The sequence below is a fragment of the Gorilla gorilla genome, chromosome 8, assembly GCF_029281585.2.
Source record: "Gorilla gorilla gorilla isolate KB3781 chromosome 8, NHGRI_mGorGor1-v2.1_pri, whole genome shotgun sequence".
NCBI classification, from domain to species: Eukaryota; Metazoa; Chordata; class Mammalia; order Primates; family Hominidae; genus Gorilla; species Gorilla gorilla.
Window position 1 is genome coordinate 81,851,991 of NC_073232.2, and position 17,480 is coordinate 81,869,470.

General features: G+C 32.4%; 1 protein-coding gene across 1 annotated transcript in view; it reads right to left on the minus strand.

The window, feature by feature from the left end:
- Positions 1 to 731: 731 nt before the first annotated feature.
- The window catches only part of ANKRD30A (ankyrin repeat domain 30A), a 147,350-nt gene continuing 130,601 nt past the window's right edge, over positions 732 to 17,480 (minus strand). Inside the window, exons 54-55 of the mRNA XM_063709690.1 lie at positions 10,015 to 10,241; positions 732 to 889 (exon numbers count right to left, since the gene is read on the minus strand). The gene's annotated coding sequence lies outside the window, so the exon portion shown is untranslated. The remainder of the gene's footprint in view (positions 890 to 10,014; positions 10,242 to 17,480) is intronic.

Genomic DNA, 17,480 nt, shown 5'->3' on the forward strand with positions numbered 1-17,480 from the left:
TATAAATCAGTACTTAAAATTACATAAATTTGATGGTATGGTGTCAATTGCATTACATGCAACCACTGACAATGACCACAGTACTAATATACCAAAATGATGTCAGTTGAAATCTAAATCTATCACTGTAATTATAATAAAAATTACAGGATACAAAGCACTAATAACAACTTGGTAGTTTTGCTTGTTTAAACAGCTGCCTATTGAATCATTTGAGTATGTAAAACTCAATAATACAGGATTTTATTTGTAAGATCCACTAAAAAGTTTGTTAAAGAGGCTTAGAAACATGGTTTAAAATGCCATATAAATTTTCATCAGACGTATATGATATAAAAATATTATCCTTTTTAAGAAAAATTTTTATGTTTTATGTTAAATTAAAAAATCATTAAAAGCTCAAGTAAGCATTCCAGTAATAAAATATTACAATTTTTTATATTATATAATTTTAAAAATAAAAGTTAGTACCTTTTTTTTCTGATGCTTTACTAACTTCATCTTTTAGATTTAAATCATTAGTAGATCCTAGAGGAGCCAGTTTCAGAAAATATAGATTCTAGTTCAGCACCACCTGGAAAGAAAAATATTTATGTTCTTTACCTAAAAGATTTTATGTAAACTAAGTGGAAGTCAGGAAAAAAGAGTTGAGAACCTACTCTGTGTTAGTGAGAATAAAAAAATGTATATATAACTATGATACAAAATTGCTGTTAAATATAACTCACCCGTAGTTGTGCATTGAAATAATTATCATCATGATTATGTATCAGAGCTTTTGGCTTTCTCATTCTTTATTCATTTATTCAACAACCACGTGACAAACACTGGAATTACAGGATGAAGATGAGATAATCCACTCCTTGGCAGTGTTATACTATTATATAACCTGAAAAAACAAACAGGTAATTTTCACACAAAGTAATAGATATCATGACACATTTAAAATAGGGCATTACTGGAACACACAGATAGGACATCCAGGTTTTGGGTCAATATTGTAGACTTTTTGGTGGATAAGATATGCAGGTTGATACCAGAAGGACAACAAAAACATATGTCAGATAGAAGGGAGGAGCAAATGCCAAGAGCTGGAGCTGAGGAAGATCACTGTGAAATTCTATGTAGTCTAGTTGGCTGGATGCTAGAGCAAAGAGGTGGAGTACTAGTAAGTGGTAAGAAAAAGCTGAATAATTTGACAACAACCAAATTGACTTGGGCATTTTTATTGTATGCCAAGAAATGTAGAATATTTCCTGAAGACAAAAGTCAACCAATGACAAAGTCAAAGACTGGAGATTTAAAATGTCACCAGTCACGTGACTGCTTATGAACTATGACTGTTTGGCTATGCATTACAAGATGAGTCTTGGGTCTGTTGGCCTTAAATCACTACCATAACCTTGAGAAGAGAATGATGCCTTTGTTTTCTCAAAACAACTGCAGTGTGTAGGCTAAAAGTTCCACAGGGATGGCAGAGAGTTAGAGCCAAAAACAGATATGCCGACTACTTGAGATTTTTCTAAATATATGGAACATGACAAATTAATGAGGCATAAATATACTCTTAATTATGAGTATGTGTTTATATCTTTCATTAAATATGTGTACAAAAATAATTAGCATACTATCTATTAAACAAACAATAGCCAACTAATGTACTTATCAATCAAACTGTAAATAGCCATTTCCTATTTACCGTTTATTTTAGAAACCAATTAATAAATCTGAATTGAATTAATAAATTTTGCAATGTACCTTTCTCCTGCTCTAGTGGTATTTTCTGCCACTCCTGCTGCATTTTAAATAAGTCAAATATTATCTATAATGTTTAATTTTAAGAAGAGAAACTATCCTGAAAATGATGTCTCACTTACAGAATTGTGCCCTTTAGTACTTTCAGAGACTATACCTAACATAAGAATTGCTTAAATAGAAAAACACAATCACATAAATAACCTAAAATTCTTACTTATTTTAGATTTAGATAATAGAGACTATACATGTGTAGTGCTGTTAAACCTGAGAAAAAATTACAAATAATATTGGTCTATGAGTTTTTCTCTTACTACTACAAAGGTTAGAGAATTTAATTTGTATTTTGCAATGAATGCATTTCTTTCTAATTCTTAGCAAAACTCTGTCCTTTATTAAAGTTCAGTTTTTTCACTTCAATAGGTTTTTCCTTAAATTAACTTTCCATTCTCCCCCTTCAGAAAATTTACATTTCAATGTATGTTCTATGTTATCAACTTTTCAGCACAGAACCTTAAATACACACACGAAGAAAGTGGTACTCACATAATGTCATGAGAAAATTGGACTGGCAAGAGAATAAGTAAAAATATCATGTGATCTACATTATGATTGATATTTCTTTATATAAACACATAGATTTCAGAAAATTTGATTGAAAAAAGGATAAATATAGGTAGAACCAGTTTTCAATGTTAGCTTGATTCATAACTTTCTAGAATTAGAAAGGAGGAAAGTATCCCGTAGCTGCATAGTTGTAACTTTGATGTCTTTTCAGAAATTAGTATCAGTTTTAAGAATCATTTAATTATAGTTTTCTACTTAATTATGAAATGTGTGGGAGTATTTCAAGCTCCATTGCAAGTGTTTCCATCTGGAGTGTTCCTCTTTACATCTTTTGTATAAGAGGTATTCTCTCCCCGTATGCCAACAAGGTCTGAAATTGTGTACTGCACATACTGGACATTTTATTACCAATGATAATATGATACTTAAAGCCTTCACCATTTTTGGACAAACATGTTTTCCCATATTTTGAGAGACTGTACTTCATAACACATCTGTGACTATAATGTTACAGACATGCCTGGTAAATTTAATAACGTGACAATACACATTACTAGAGAGGTCTTGTAAAGGAAATAACTCAATATCAGATAAAGGAAGGAGGCTTTACTGGAAGAATATTATATTACCTTTAATAAACACTATGAAAATGTACATTTTCACGTGACTTCAACTAAAAAACTACTAAGGTAATGCTATTATCTTTTCCCCAAAAGCTCTTGTTCTAAATATTTAATTCCTACATGTAATAGATTACATTACTTCTTTACAGCCTGTTTATGAATATTTTTAGATAACACAAAAATTTGATTAGGTAAATATCAAACACGTTTCTCAACAGATTGTCTAATTTTGTACTGAAGAAATATGAACTCTGTAGAGAATACTTTCTTTTAACAAATTTAAGTGACGCCATTTTTTACCCTCCTAACTCTCAAAAAATAAATGGTAGGAGAGATATACCTAATGCTAAATGCCGAGTTAATGGGTGCAGCACACCAACATGGCACATGTATACATATGTAACAAACCTGCACATTGTGCACATGTACCCTAAAACTTATAATAATAACAAAATTTAAAAAAATAAATAAATGGTAGAAGGAGCTGCCTCTCTTGCAGTGCTGAAGTGGCCTCTCCCTGCATAAATTATCTTCCAGCCTTTGACTGACCTTTTAACACTTTACCCCACAAAGAACTGCTGAGGGTAACTTCCTTTGAGAAAGTGATACCAGGTCAGATGTGAATGCTCAGAGAGAAAAGGGACAAATCCAAAACATGGGGAAGAAGCTTCTGTATGAGGACATCCAGAAGCTTAGGGAAAGGGTCTTGGATATTGATGGCTCCACCTTTATTGTTATTATTATTATTGGCTGTGGAAAGAGTTGGGTAATTTTATGCATATTTTCAAGTATAAACTTTTCAATGTTACATGACTTTTTATAAGTCCCTTTCAATTTTGTTCTTTCTTTCCTATTAAATCCACACATTTTTCTCATATTTCTCTTAATCAAAATTCAGAATTATTATTTCCATTCAAGCGACCACATACAGTACCTGGTACAAATTATGGAAGGCAAAAGGAGATAAAATTGTCTTCATGACATCAATCACTGTTCTATTCAGCAAGAAAAGGTTGTCATTGATGGCTTCGAGGTGTGTATAGCTTATGAGATATTAAACATTGCCAGAGTAAATACAAAAGGTTAATAAACTGCTAACCTAATTTTATGAATAACACTAAATCAAAAGTTATGTTAGCTCCTTATAGGGTAAAATATGTAAATACTACACTGACTTTTTTTTTCTTTTTAAATAGAAGGTGAGAAAATTATACATGGGAGAAAAAATGTATCCACAATTTTTAGGAAATTAGCAAGGCTCTCACACAAACAATAGTTTTTAAACGATGTCCCATAGAAATCTAAGGTACTACAGAGGACATAGCAGTATTAAGGGATAATGAAGTCACAGCTTCAGAGCCTCCATCCTCTCTTTAGCAAGTTAGCTCTACTTGTATCTGTTCTGTTTTATATAATATGGTTGCATCTAACTGTTTTAAAAAAAGTTCTGTTCTTCAAAAAAATTTTAAGCTATGAAAATCACTGATTAAGTCAAACCCTCATTTTACAAAAGAGGCAACACAAACTCAGAGCACTTATGCCTCACCATAGGTCACAAAGCCAAGTAGCTCCAGGCCAGAAATGGGCTTTAGGTCTTCCGTCTGAGACTGGCATTTGATGCCAGTGATTTCCTCCATATTTAGGAGAAATGTATAGATTTTAAAATATAACTCAGAGAAAATGCATGCATATGGTAAAACTGTCTTGCAGCTCAATCATGTTTAGGTGCAACAGGTTAAAAAGTAGTTCTCCAGCTAAATTGTGAATCCTAAAATTATGAATACAAAGTAAGCAATAGAAATTAATATCATAACATCTGTGAGTGGTAGTCAATATAATCTATTTGTAAAGAACAAGTTTGTTAAACTCCAGAAAAAGGAACTCGAAGGAGAAAAATGTTATCAAGCCAGGTGATATTGAGAAAATTCTTTTTTAGAAAAACTATTAATTTTCTCCAGATAGGACTTGGCTTACCAAAATCAATTAATAAATGAATTATCCATGTTCTGGGTTATTTTTAGCAAAATTGAAGACACAAAACATATTTCTCTTTGCCATCTAGCATACTTCTATCTAACCTCTTGTCATTAATTGGTACACACAAAGACAAACCTGAACTTAATTTCAAGGAAAACTTAAACCCATGCACAAATAATTGGTGAGCCTTGATTTCCCTGACTTCAAGTTTCCATGTGAGGACTCATGCTCTCTCCACTTTCTTCTTGGGAGGAGGGAAGATTTACCTAATGGGTAAATTTGGGCAAAGCACATTGAGTGTGCTTGTTTGGCTCTGAGTCTCTTTGCAAACATGTGTCTGCCCACAGTGACATGAGTTTGCGTTGACTGTCATGTCTGCAGGAAGCTGCCTGCTCCTGTGGCCATGTCAAGCAATTCTTTCTTTCAATTGCAACTGTGTGTAAGAGCTTAGTCTGAGAAGAAATGTTCAGAAGCTCACTGTGGCTGCACATCTGAGCCATGTCTTCCCATTAGTTGTCATGAGTCAGCAATAAAGCGGGTATGTTGATGTCTATCAATCTAATTCCTATGTTCTGAACTCAGGGAAAGAAATAGGAGAATCATTTGCAGCCTACCTCACCACAGCCCCACAAAGATGGCTACATAATACTTGTAAAAATGTTTCCTACTTCCTTGACTTTGTAACTTTATATTCTTCAACACAACCCCCATGTTAACAATAGGAAGGGCTGGAAGAAACTGAAATCAGGCCCGGCGCGGTGGCTCACGCCTGTAATCCCGGCACTTTGGGAGGCCGAGGCAGGCAGATCACGAGGTCAGGAGATCGAGACCATCCTGGCTAACACAGTGAAACCCCGTCTCTACTATAAGTAAAAAAATTAGCTGTGCTTGGTGGTGGGCGCCTGTAGTCCCAGCTACTCGGGAGGCTGTGGCAGGAGAATGGCGTGAACCTGGGAGGCAGAGTTTGCAGTGAGCCGAGATTGCGCCACTGCATTCCAGCCTGAGTGACAGAGCGAGATTCTGCCTCAAAAAAAAAAAAAAAAGAGAATGAAATATAGTGAAATCAATCACAATAGTAAAGCCCAACAAATACAATATTCACTATTTCAACAATACAATAACTTAGTGACAGGCTACTGTTACATTATACTTGATATTATAAGTTTAAAAATATTGCTGTATTGTCTTTTTGAGACCAATTTGATAAATACATATACACCACACACATACTTTTCCATAATTAATACATTTTCAAGTAACCATGTTTTTAAAGTAAAATGTAATACCATTCTCTATTTTAAGGAGTACTCAAGTTTTATGACAGTAATTATGCACTCCCATGTAGCATAATCAAATAAGTTTGCACATTCAAACCACTGCAATTCAAGATCAAAATATCAATAGTTTAATGACTGAAGGCAATTATACTTGGTAGTTTGTGAGTATTAAATACGTGCACTGTGTCACAGAGAAAGAAACTGGGGAACACTTAATTGACCAAAGAGCTGATAGATTAAGCATAGATCCACACATATATTTAAAGACCTTGTGGGGGAAAAATGAATAAAAGAAGAATTAGAAGAATTTGAGAAACTATCTGAAACAATTCTTAGGATAAAATGAGGAATTTGCATTTGGCTAAGTAGATAAAAAAGTGGAGACAGGAGAAATTATATAGAGCCTAAAACTGTTGTAGTAAGTTTCTCAAACTCTGTATTTGCCTTATGAATGATTGCCATAACTATTATTATAGTTTGATTAGAGTTAAAATTCAGGGTAGACAGGCGCTTCCTTGGTGATGCAAACAGGACTATTTTGTTTGGGAAAAACTGCAACTCAACACTGTGGAAAAAGTGCAGTTCAACATTTTGATATGACACAATGTTCCACCATGTGACACAAAGTTCCACCATGTGGCACAACTTTCCACCATGTGACACAATGTTCCACCATGTAAAAAGTTACAGTCTTAGGAATACGGTTTTAGCTTGGACATATCTATATAACTACATTTAGAAAAGAAGTTGCTAAACTGAATGAACATTTGAGAAATAGAAAAGTTACTTAAATAAATTATTAGAAACTTTTTGAGTCAGTAATGCACCAGAAGTCCAAAACCAATCAATGTAGAAATGAGTCTTCCTATCTCAAACATCTAATAATACTATGAGAGGTGGCACAGATTATCTAAAATAATACAATTTTTGGAGGGAGCATTACAAACAAGAAGACATTTAGACATCCATCTCAAACATTTAAAAAACATGTACCAAGTGACTACTGGGTGCCATGAATTGTCTTAGACACACAGGTACTATATAACTTTCAAACCTAAAAAAAAGCTTTAAACCAGCTAAGTCTTATCTTTCCTTAATGTGGAATAAATCTTTATGATTTCATTTATTACAAAAACATTCTGTGTGCAAAAGGGTCCAATGACTGATGTATTTTTGAAGCTAATTTTAATTTTTGAATTTTATAATTTTTTAAAGAACCAATCAAATTATAAAATTCCTTCTCATATATAGAACAAAGCATCTCAGAACTCAAATAAAAAAACAAAGTAAAAGTTTGGAAAAAGTATACGTAGTTATCTATGATAGCTATAATAGTGTTAAGTGGTAAGGCTAAACTTCATGTGTTGGTGACAGGTGCAAGAACTGGCAAATGACATCAACATAGAGAACACTGGCTGTGACATCCAACACAACTTCAATCACATGCAACAAAAATGATGTATTATAATCAGTTTCTTTATAGTTAAAAAAGCTGTATAAGATAGACCTTCAAATTAACAATATTCCCAAATATTACAACCTTGCAAATAAAGAAGATAAATAAATCCAGTATCAATGCTATTTTAACATATTTTATGTTAGATTTAGATATTTTAACATTTTACTTTCTAGAATTATAGCCAAAAATGTCTAAATGTCTTCTTGTTTGTAATGCTCCCTCCAAAAACCCACCTTTTGTATTATTTTAGATAATCTGTGCCACCTCTCAAAGTAGTATTAGATGTTTTCCTAGTAGAAATAATTAAATTTTAGCAACTCTAGTAGGCACCTTCTTTCTGTATCTCTAAGAATTTTGTAAACAATTACATAAAGAAGGTATGAAAACATGTCACTGAATCTTCATAGAATTATTAAGTCAAACATGATTTGGCAAACCAATTGCGCACAAAGAAACCCTGCACTCCTTGGAAGTACTAATGAAGTTTAAAATGAACTGTCTTTCAACATATCCGGAAATACTAAAAATAAATAGCACTTTGCCCCCTAAAAACTAAGAGAAAATATTTTCTCAAAAATCTTTGCCTGCACTGCATTTGTATTTATACATGTTTTCATTATCTTGTAAAATAATACATGAGCTGATTATTCTGGAAAAAAACAGATAAGAAAATTCATATGTGCATCATGACTAACACTTCACAGTAGTATTTAACATTCTTCCTCTTTTTGTACACAGAAGTGCAGTTTTATGACCCTGAAGCACTTAGACCCTGACCATATCACTCTTTTTTCAGAAAAATAAAACTAAGCTATCAAAATAATTAAAAACTCAGCTAGCTGGGATCATCAAATTTATGTATTAAAACAATCATTTAATTGTTCCCATTTGGCAGCAATGCTGTCTGAGAAAGCTTAGATTTGCTCCTCTAGAATTTTTTAGAATATGAAGCCAGGTAAAGAAAAAACATTTCATTTAACATAAGCATACACTATTTTTCTCTGCATTAAAGAGATTATGAAATCACCATCAAAACTATAAGCCAATGTGCATTGATTGAAATGGGTATTTTAGTGACAGTGATACACAGTGAAAACTATTTGCTACCTATTTATTTTAGTTCAAAAAAATTCTGGGTTTTTTAATAATTTATTTATTTATTTATTTATTTTTAACAGGGGCTATGTTGCCCAGGCTGGAGGGCGTTGGCTATTCATAGCTATGATTATGATACACTACAGCCTTGAAATCTTGGGCTCAAGTGACTCTTTTGCCTACTCAGCCTCCTAAGTAGCTAGGATGACTGCATATAGTTTTAAAATTTTTACCCCAGACAAAAAATGGAATCTCTCTCTCTCTCTCTCCATTTATATATATATATATAACCAATGCCTCAATTTATACATCTTGTCATTGCTGGCATCATTTTGGGATCTCCAGAAATTGATTCTTACTATGAGTAAAATCACCTGGTTGGATTGAATGATGTCTGTTGCATCATCAGGGTAGATGGGAACCCTGTGCAGCTTTATGCAATTCTGGGTAGAAAGAAGATAATGGCTTATGTGTGGTTGTAGTTGCTATTAAAAGACTCAATATCATCGCCATATTTGTCATCGATAATTCAAGTCATAGACATACATAAGTGAACATCATTTTAAAAATTCAAAGAGTTGATTTAGCTATTTTCAAGCTATTGTAAAATTGCACAGCAATAATAGACACTTTACAAAAACTGAGGGAAAAAGTGATGTAGGTATAGTGGCAATTAAAGATCCAGTCTTGTGTTAAAAAAAAAACAAGACTTTTAGCTTTAAAACAAAACAAAAATGAATCATTTAAGTTTTCCATGTTTATTTACTTCATAAATGTATTTATTTTAGATTACTTTAAATAATGAACATCTACAAGTGATTAAGTGTTTGGATGTCAAACATTCACTTCTGATTAGGGGTGCAAAACTTGAGATGGTACAGGAAAACATTAGAAGTGTTATGAAGCACAGCCAAACTCAAACCAATCAGAAAATCAGCCAAAACATCTCAAAGTATATATTTAGTTACTAGGAAATAATATTCCCTTTCTAAAATGTAACTTAAATGCAGTTTTTAAAGCAATTCAAAATGTGTTATTTTAAGTTTATTGAATGAAGTTAACAAATGGGTATTTCATGAAAATGAGAGCTCCAGGGAATTTTAGAAAATTGTAAAATTTCTGTTTTCTTTCTTTGTTAACGCAGGTAATGTTGACCATTATTTAACACACGTGAGTCAATTAACTCAGTATTTCACCTACTTAAAAACAAGAATTGCATCAGAAATCTGAAAAACAAAGGAAGAAAGATAATATAACTAACCGTGAACAAGTAATTCTTCACACTGTTATTTTATGTCTGTAGGCTTCAGGAAGAAATAATGAATTTTTCTTCTAAAATAAGTATTCTGTTGACACAGACTATTGGTAAGATTTTCAACATAAGGTGATGCTAGGACTGGCCTCCTAGCATGAGTTGTGAGTAAAGATCTGGTCTGTTGTTTCTCCAAAAGAAGTTTCTTACTGGTCTCTGCTTGTCTCTCATGAGTTCTGTGAAGATTGCAAAAGGAAAATGCTTAGTATTTTATTTTTTCCTACATAATTAGAAAAGGACTTGTATTTAAAAAGAAAACCCTTCTATAAGAATAAATAACATTTCCCATTAAGCCGTGCTTTAACAATGAAGATGTGTGAGAGCATGCCTAGTGTATGCAATTATAGGTTTTAAATTGTTCTTAAAAAGTACAAATATTTTTAGGAGGATTTCTAACAAAAAGTTTTTTTTGCCGCCATGACTATTTCACTATGTAGAAATATATCAAAACATCATGTTGTATTTCTTAAATATGTGCAATTAAAAAACTAAAACTAAAAAAGCTATAAATATGTGTTTATTAAACCAGTTTAAAGATTTTTAAATATTATCCCTCAAAGATATTTTCAGGCATTTGATTTAACATTTCTTGTACATTTTCACTCATTATTTGGGATCAATTAAGCATTTGACACTGAGAAGTAATTCAGACAAACAACTCCTAGGGGAGACAAAGATAGCTGAGTGAGAGATCAAAAAGAACTAAAACAGCTTCAAAGACAATTAGCTACTAACATTGTGACCAAGGCATCGGAGGTGGGGCCTGTGCCTTCTGTCTTCCACACAAACCTTCAGGCTAACCAAGGTGTTATTTTTAACCGTTTTGTGAATTGTACATCCCTTAATCTCTGTATTATTAATTCCCCATTTCACAAGGATGCTTTTATAAAGAATGAAAAAAACTATACAGGGTGTTTTCTCAGGGTGCTGTCTAATGATAATACCCAAGACCACTATCAAAGAAAGTTAATTTACCAAGTGTCAGAAAGTGAAATGTAGTAGTAATTGTACATGACCATTTTGGTCTCAATTTTAATCCTCTAAACAATAGTTAAACTTATTAGTATTTCTATTTGGGGACATGCTGAAAAGCCATTTAATGACAATACTACTGTCAAATTAAATGCTTCAAAAATACTTAGCTGAAAGGCTAACAGATCAGGTTGACTAGTGTGAATCTGAAGGGGAAAAAAAGCCATATAAAACCAACAAATGGGGAAGAGACATAAACTCTCCTGGACAAACACTTTGAAGGTCAGTTCATTTACTAACATCATGTTTCCATAATTATATTATCTAGTTAACTTCCACTTCCCACTGATGTTGTGAACCTGTCTCACTAAAAATTAAACTTTTGAGGCAAATTAATGAGCTTAATTTACTTTCTATAATTATATTTTGACTGACTTGTTTAGTTCATTTGACAACAAATCCCTAAATTTTAATTCCTCTAAATAGAGGTGTTTATATTTTTCTAATTCTGTTTTATTAAAGTCTTCTACAGTTTTCATTTTGGAGAGTTCAGATTGCAGATCTTTAACTATCACCTCCATCTTATTTATTGAAACAATATCATGCTCTCTTAAGTGCTATAGGTTTTCTTGAGTTTCTGCTTGTGTCTAAACAAATTAAAAGTACAGTAACAAACAATTTAATTGTACATTTAAAAATAACTAAAAGAGTAAAATTAATTTGTTTGTAACACATTGGATAAAAGCTTGAGGTGATGAATACCCCATTTACCCTAATGTGATTATTATGCATCTGATGCCTGTATTAAAATATCTCATGTAACCCATACATACATATATGGATATATATATATATATATATACACACCCTACTGTGTACCCACAAAAATTAAAATTAAAAAGAAAACAAATCAAAAGGGTACATTTTAAGGTAATTATAAGCTGCATAATTATTGTATATTTGTTTCCTTATAAGTCAGTGATTCAGAAAGCAATTTTAAATACGTGAAAAAGAAGCTGAAGCTTGAAATACTTATCAGCAATGTTTACTAAATTGATAATAGCTAATAACTAGATAGGAGGATGAGTTCTGGTGTTCTGTGGCATTGTAGAGTGAATACAGTTAACTATAATTTATGATATGCTTCCAAAACCTAGAAGAGAGGATTGGAAATGTTCCCAACAGAAATAAATAATAAATGTTTGAGGTGTTGAATATATTAGTTATCTTGATTTGAGCATTACACATTGTATACATATATAGAGGAGATATCATTGTTACTCTATATCCCATAAACGTGTATGTACATGTCAACTAAAAATATAAAACAATTCATCTCATTAAAAAAATAATAACATGGGCCAAACTTAGTGACTTACTGCTAATGAATAGAATGTGGCCTGACCATCCTCACTCAAAACAGGAGAAGGGGGTACCAAGGGCAAGCAGTTTGAGATAGAGAGCCTTTTCTAAACTAATGTTGCAAATCTCACGGTATACTTCTTACCATATTCCATTTTTTCAAAGCAAGTTCCATTTATGTATGCCTAGAAGCTCCAATGTAGGTGATCTGGCTGCCTGCCACAGCCAACATTCTAGGCAATGGCCAGCATTAACAACAAGACATATAGCTGAGCAAACCTTCAGATTACTGTAGTTTCCCAGTCTTTGAGCTGTCCCCAGGCAAGTTAAGAGGAACAGTGACCAGCTGTCCTGGCCGAGCTTTTCCCAAATGGCAGATTTATTAGTAAAACAAATGTTGTTGTTTTAACCCACTAAATTGTGGGCAATTGTTAGGAAACAATAAAAAGAAAATTTGATTTAAAAAATGACAATAGAAAACTTACACAGTAGAAATTAGTCACCTTTAAAATACAATCTAATAGAGGTTGATATTAATTTATTCATGACAAACAATGCTAATGAGAAGCAGTAGAAAAGTAGCAGACAGACATAAGAGCTACTGAGGAGAAAGATTTCCTAAAATTCCTTTTAATTAAAAATTCTTGTTACTAGGCAAGTGTGCTTCTTTAGGATTTCCCCTCAAGTTAGGAAATCAGTAAGACAGGGAAGCAAAGAGGCAAGTTGTGAAGTGCAACAGCTGGAAAATTAAAAATATTTGGTTTAACAATCAAAATCAGATGTTATCTGATTTCATAGAAGTAAAATCTTCAGAAAGCTAAGCAGTATTGAGTATTTATTAATCAATCTGGCATTCACTATTCATTTTCCTTTCCTCAATGAGAAAATAAAGAGAACATTGTAGAATCATTTTTAATCATCTCAGAAGTAAAATAAATGTAGTGGGTTTTGAATGTTAATAAATTAAATACAATTTCTCCTTCACTGTACTTCAAGTTTGTCTATTTGAAGAAGTTAACCATTTAGTCTTTATGTTGTACCACAATGCTTCTTCATATCATACAACAAAATTAGCTTTGATATTTTGAAATTCAAACAACTAATTTCACTATTATTTGTCTCTTATAAATTGCCTAAACATAACCTGATTTTTTAGTGCTGCACTTCTGAAACTTTTTCTTTGAATAGCATAAAATATTTATTCCAAAAAATATGTATGAAGCTATAAAATATAGCTGTGCATCTTGACCTATTTAAGCAGAGGGAAGTAATTACAGAGAATGGTGATTTCTGGGAATGCAGGAACTGTACCAAGAAAAGATCATCCCAGGTGTTATACACAAGAATCAGGTATCAGGTCAAAAGAGGATCTACCTGTGAACTGCAAGATGATGAATTAGCTCCATTTCCAATAAGAAAAGCTTACGGTCTGGACTGACTCTTCTCCTCCCAAGATGGATAACATCTACAGATGATTGTACAAATTACAATGAGTTAATAGAACCTAATGCATGAAATAGTAGACTGTCAGATGATGTGACCAAGATTTGATAGAAATGGGACTCAAGAGAGAGGCAGTCAATGAGAGACTAAAGGTTTGTCTTTGTAAGCTTGACTTCCCATCAAGTCATGGAGTCAGCAGTGCATAAGCTGACCATGGGCTCTTTCAAGAAACAAAAAGTAAAGATGTTTCTCTATACTGAACTTTTATCATGTATGATAATATACAACTGGTAATATGCAACATGATTGAAAAAGAGTTCTCATATAAGTTGATTTGGTACTGGCATAAGAATAGAGAGATTGATGTTTTAGAATTTAGAATCCAAAAACAGACCTGCACATGTATGGTCAATTGATTTTCAGCAAGGATAACAAAATAACTACATGGGAAAAGAATAGTATTTTCAACCAATGGTTCTGGGACAAATGGATATCCATATGCAAAAGAAAAAAGTTGGAGTCCCACCAAATACTGTATTTAAAAATTATCTCAAAATAAAATAGCTAAATTTAAGAGCTAAAACGATAAGTTTCTTCAAAGAAAAGACAGGAATAAATCTTTGTGACTACATTTGGCAGTGGCTTCTTAGATATAACAACTCAAAATATGGATTACCATTAGAATTTAAAACTGCTATGCTTGAAAGTATACTAACAGTAAAGTAAAAAGGCAAGCACTGCGTAGGAGAAAATATTTGATAACTGTATTTCTGATAGAAAATTTATATTTGGGATATATAAAGAACACTTACCATTCAGAAAGAAAAATGATGGCCCAATTAGAAAATGGGCAAAGGATGGAAAGAGACATTTCTCCAAAGAAGATATACACATGGCTAAGATGCACATGTTTTAATTAAAACATCCTTAAAATTATTAGTCATTAGGGAATGCAAATAAAACCACAGAGGGGTGCCACTTCCCACCACTAGGATGGAATCTTTCCTGGTAAAAATGTGGAGAAATTAGAACCCTCATACTGCTAATGAAAAATGGTATAGCTGCTTTGGAAAATGTACTGGCATTTCCTCCAAAAGTTAAACATAGACTACCATATGACTCAGCAATTCCACTCATAAGTATACACCCAAGAGACATGAAAACATATGCAAACACAAAAACTTATACCTAAAAGTTCATAGCAGCATTATTAATATTAGCCCAAAATGGAAACAACCTAAAGATCTATCAACTGATGAGTGGGTAAATAAAATGTATGATGTATCTAGACAATGAAATATACTCAGCAGTAAGAAGAAATTAAGTGCTGATACTTGCTGCAACAGAGGACCTTGAAAATGTTATGCTATAGCATCTGCATGTGAGATGGGTTTCCTGAATACAGCACACTGATGGGTCTTGACTCTTTATCCAATTTGCCATGGATGAAGCTCGAAACCATCATTCTCAGCAAACTATTGCAAGGACAAAAAACCAAACACCGCATGTTCTCACTCATAGGTGGGAACTGAACAATGAGAACACTTGGATACACAGGAAGGGGAACATCACACACCGGGGCCTGTTGTGGGGTGGGGGGAGGGGGGAGGGATAGCATTAGGAGATATACCTAATGTAAATGACGAGTTAACGGGTGCAGCACACCAACATGGCACATGTATATATATGTAACAAACCTGCATGTTGTGCACATGTACCCTAGAACTTAAAGTAAAATTATATATATATATATATAAACAAAAAGAAAATGTTATGCTAAGTGAAAGAATCCAGTCACAAAAGGCCACGTACTGTGATTTGAACAAGATAAAGCTTCCAGAACAGACAAATATATACAAACACAGTAGATCGGTGGTTCCCTAGAACTGAGCAAGGAATGGGAAACTGGTAGGTGACAAAGAATGCAGAACTTTTTTTTAGACTGATAAAAATATTCTAGAATAGATTGTGGTGACGATTGTATAATTCTGTGAAAATACTAAAAGCTACTGCAAAGAGTGAATTGCATGGCATGTTAATTATATCTCACTAAAATTGTTACCGAGAAAATCAATTTGATACTAGTGACTTGAAGTCATCATAGGATGGCGTACTGCTTGCTTTTGTATCATTGGCCAGTGTTCAAGACATGGAATGAGCAGTATGCCCGCCTTATAGAAAAAGAACATATTAAAAATGTATTCTTTCCATTAGAATCAAGCTCAAAAAATTTTTTTTAAAAATCTCTTTCACTGCTCAAAGCACTGACAGATTTTTACTTCCCCAAAGTATGTGGGTAGTTCTTTTGGTCCTCAAACTAGTTAAAAAGTACTTCATGTGTTAGCTTATTCATCTAAATATCCATTTCAAGTAGACTGGTTTTAAAATCTCCATGGAAATTAAGCTTTCCATTTTAACATTCCTTTAACTTCTTTTCTGTAATTTCTAAAAGCTTCTTATATCTGCAGGAATGTACACAATGACTAAGTCAAAATGTTTCAGACTAATATTTAATAATTTCTTAAACAAACATGTTCTAACCTACAAAGAAACAAGTCAATAAATTATGACCCTCTCTCATTGGTTTCGACGTAACATAGTTTGAAAACATTCTAACAAAATTTAACTTTATGTAAGTAATATGAAGAAAAATGTACAGCATATATGACAGATAAAGGATTGATATTATAACCATATATATATAGTTTTTATAAATAAACTATTAATATTTATTTTAGTATTTCATTGGGGGAGAAGTAATCATGGTTTTTGAACCATGATTACTTTTGCATCAACCTAATATGTTAATATAAAACACTAGCCTATTATTAAATATGAATTTTCACTCAGAGATCAGCATCAAAGGGGAAAAGCATATTTATATATGAATGTTTGCAAAAGACACAATACATTTTTTATACCTTTTGACCACAGTCTGTAGAAGAAAAGAACACACACACATAAATTATCACAAAGATTATTCAAAGTAAAAAAATAGAAAGAAAACATTCTGAGTTGAGGAGGGAAAAGGAAACAGGCAGTTTTAGAAGAAAAGAAATGAAAAGAGAGATCATGTGAAGACTTAACGACTGTTGTAGGAAGAGATCTAAAGATCTTTGCTAGCACAGTGCTAACAAAGTGAAAGGCATCCAAAACCATGCAGAGAAAGATAATGAGAGAAAAATATTAATTGGAATCAGAGAACAAATTAAAGTTCTCAGCAAATAGAAAAGCAGCCGTCTTGGGGGCTTCAAAGGCACTGAGGAAAGTTCTATTTTTAATCTGAGTGGCAGAAACACAATTACTCATTTACTCTTTTTTAGGTCATACATATTTTTTATTATAACATATATATGTATATACATATAATATATGTGAATATATACACGTGTGTGTATGTATCAAAAACAACAGAAGTTTAGTGATATATATATATGTAGCTCACATATGCATGGGGGATACCAGTAGAAAATAAGTAAATATCCATAATATATTTTAAAACTAAAAAAAATCAAAGAGACTAAAAGAAATGTTAATCAAGATAATTTTTGATGATGTTTAAAAATAACAAAGACATATTTTTAGATATTAAAAAATAGCAGATATGCATACTACCAAGAAGAAGATTACCAAATACA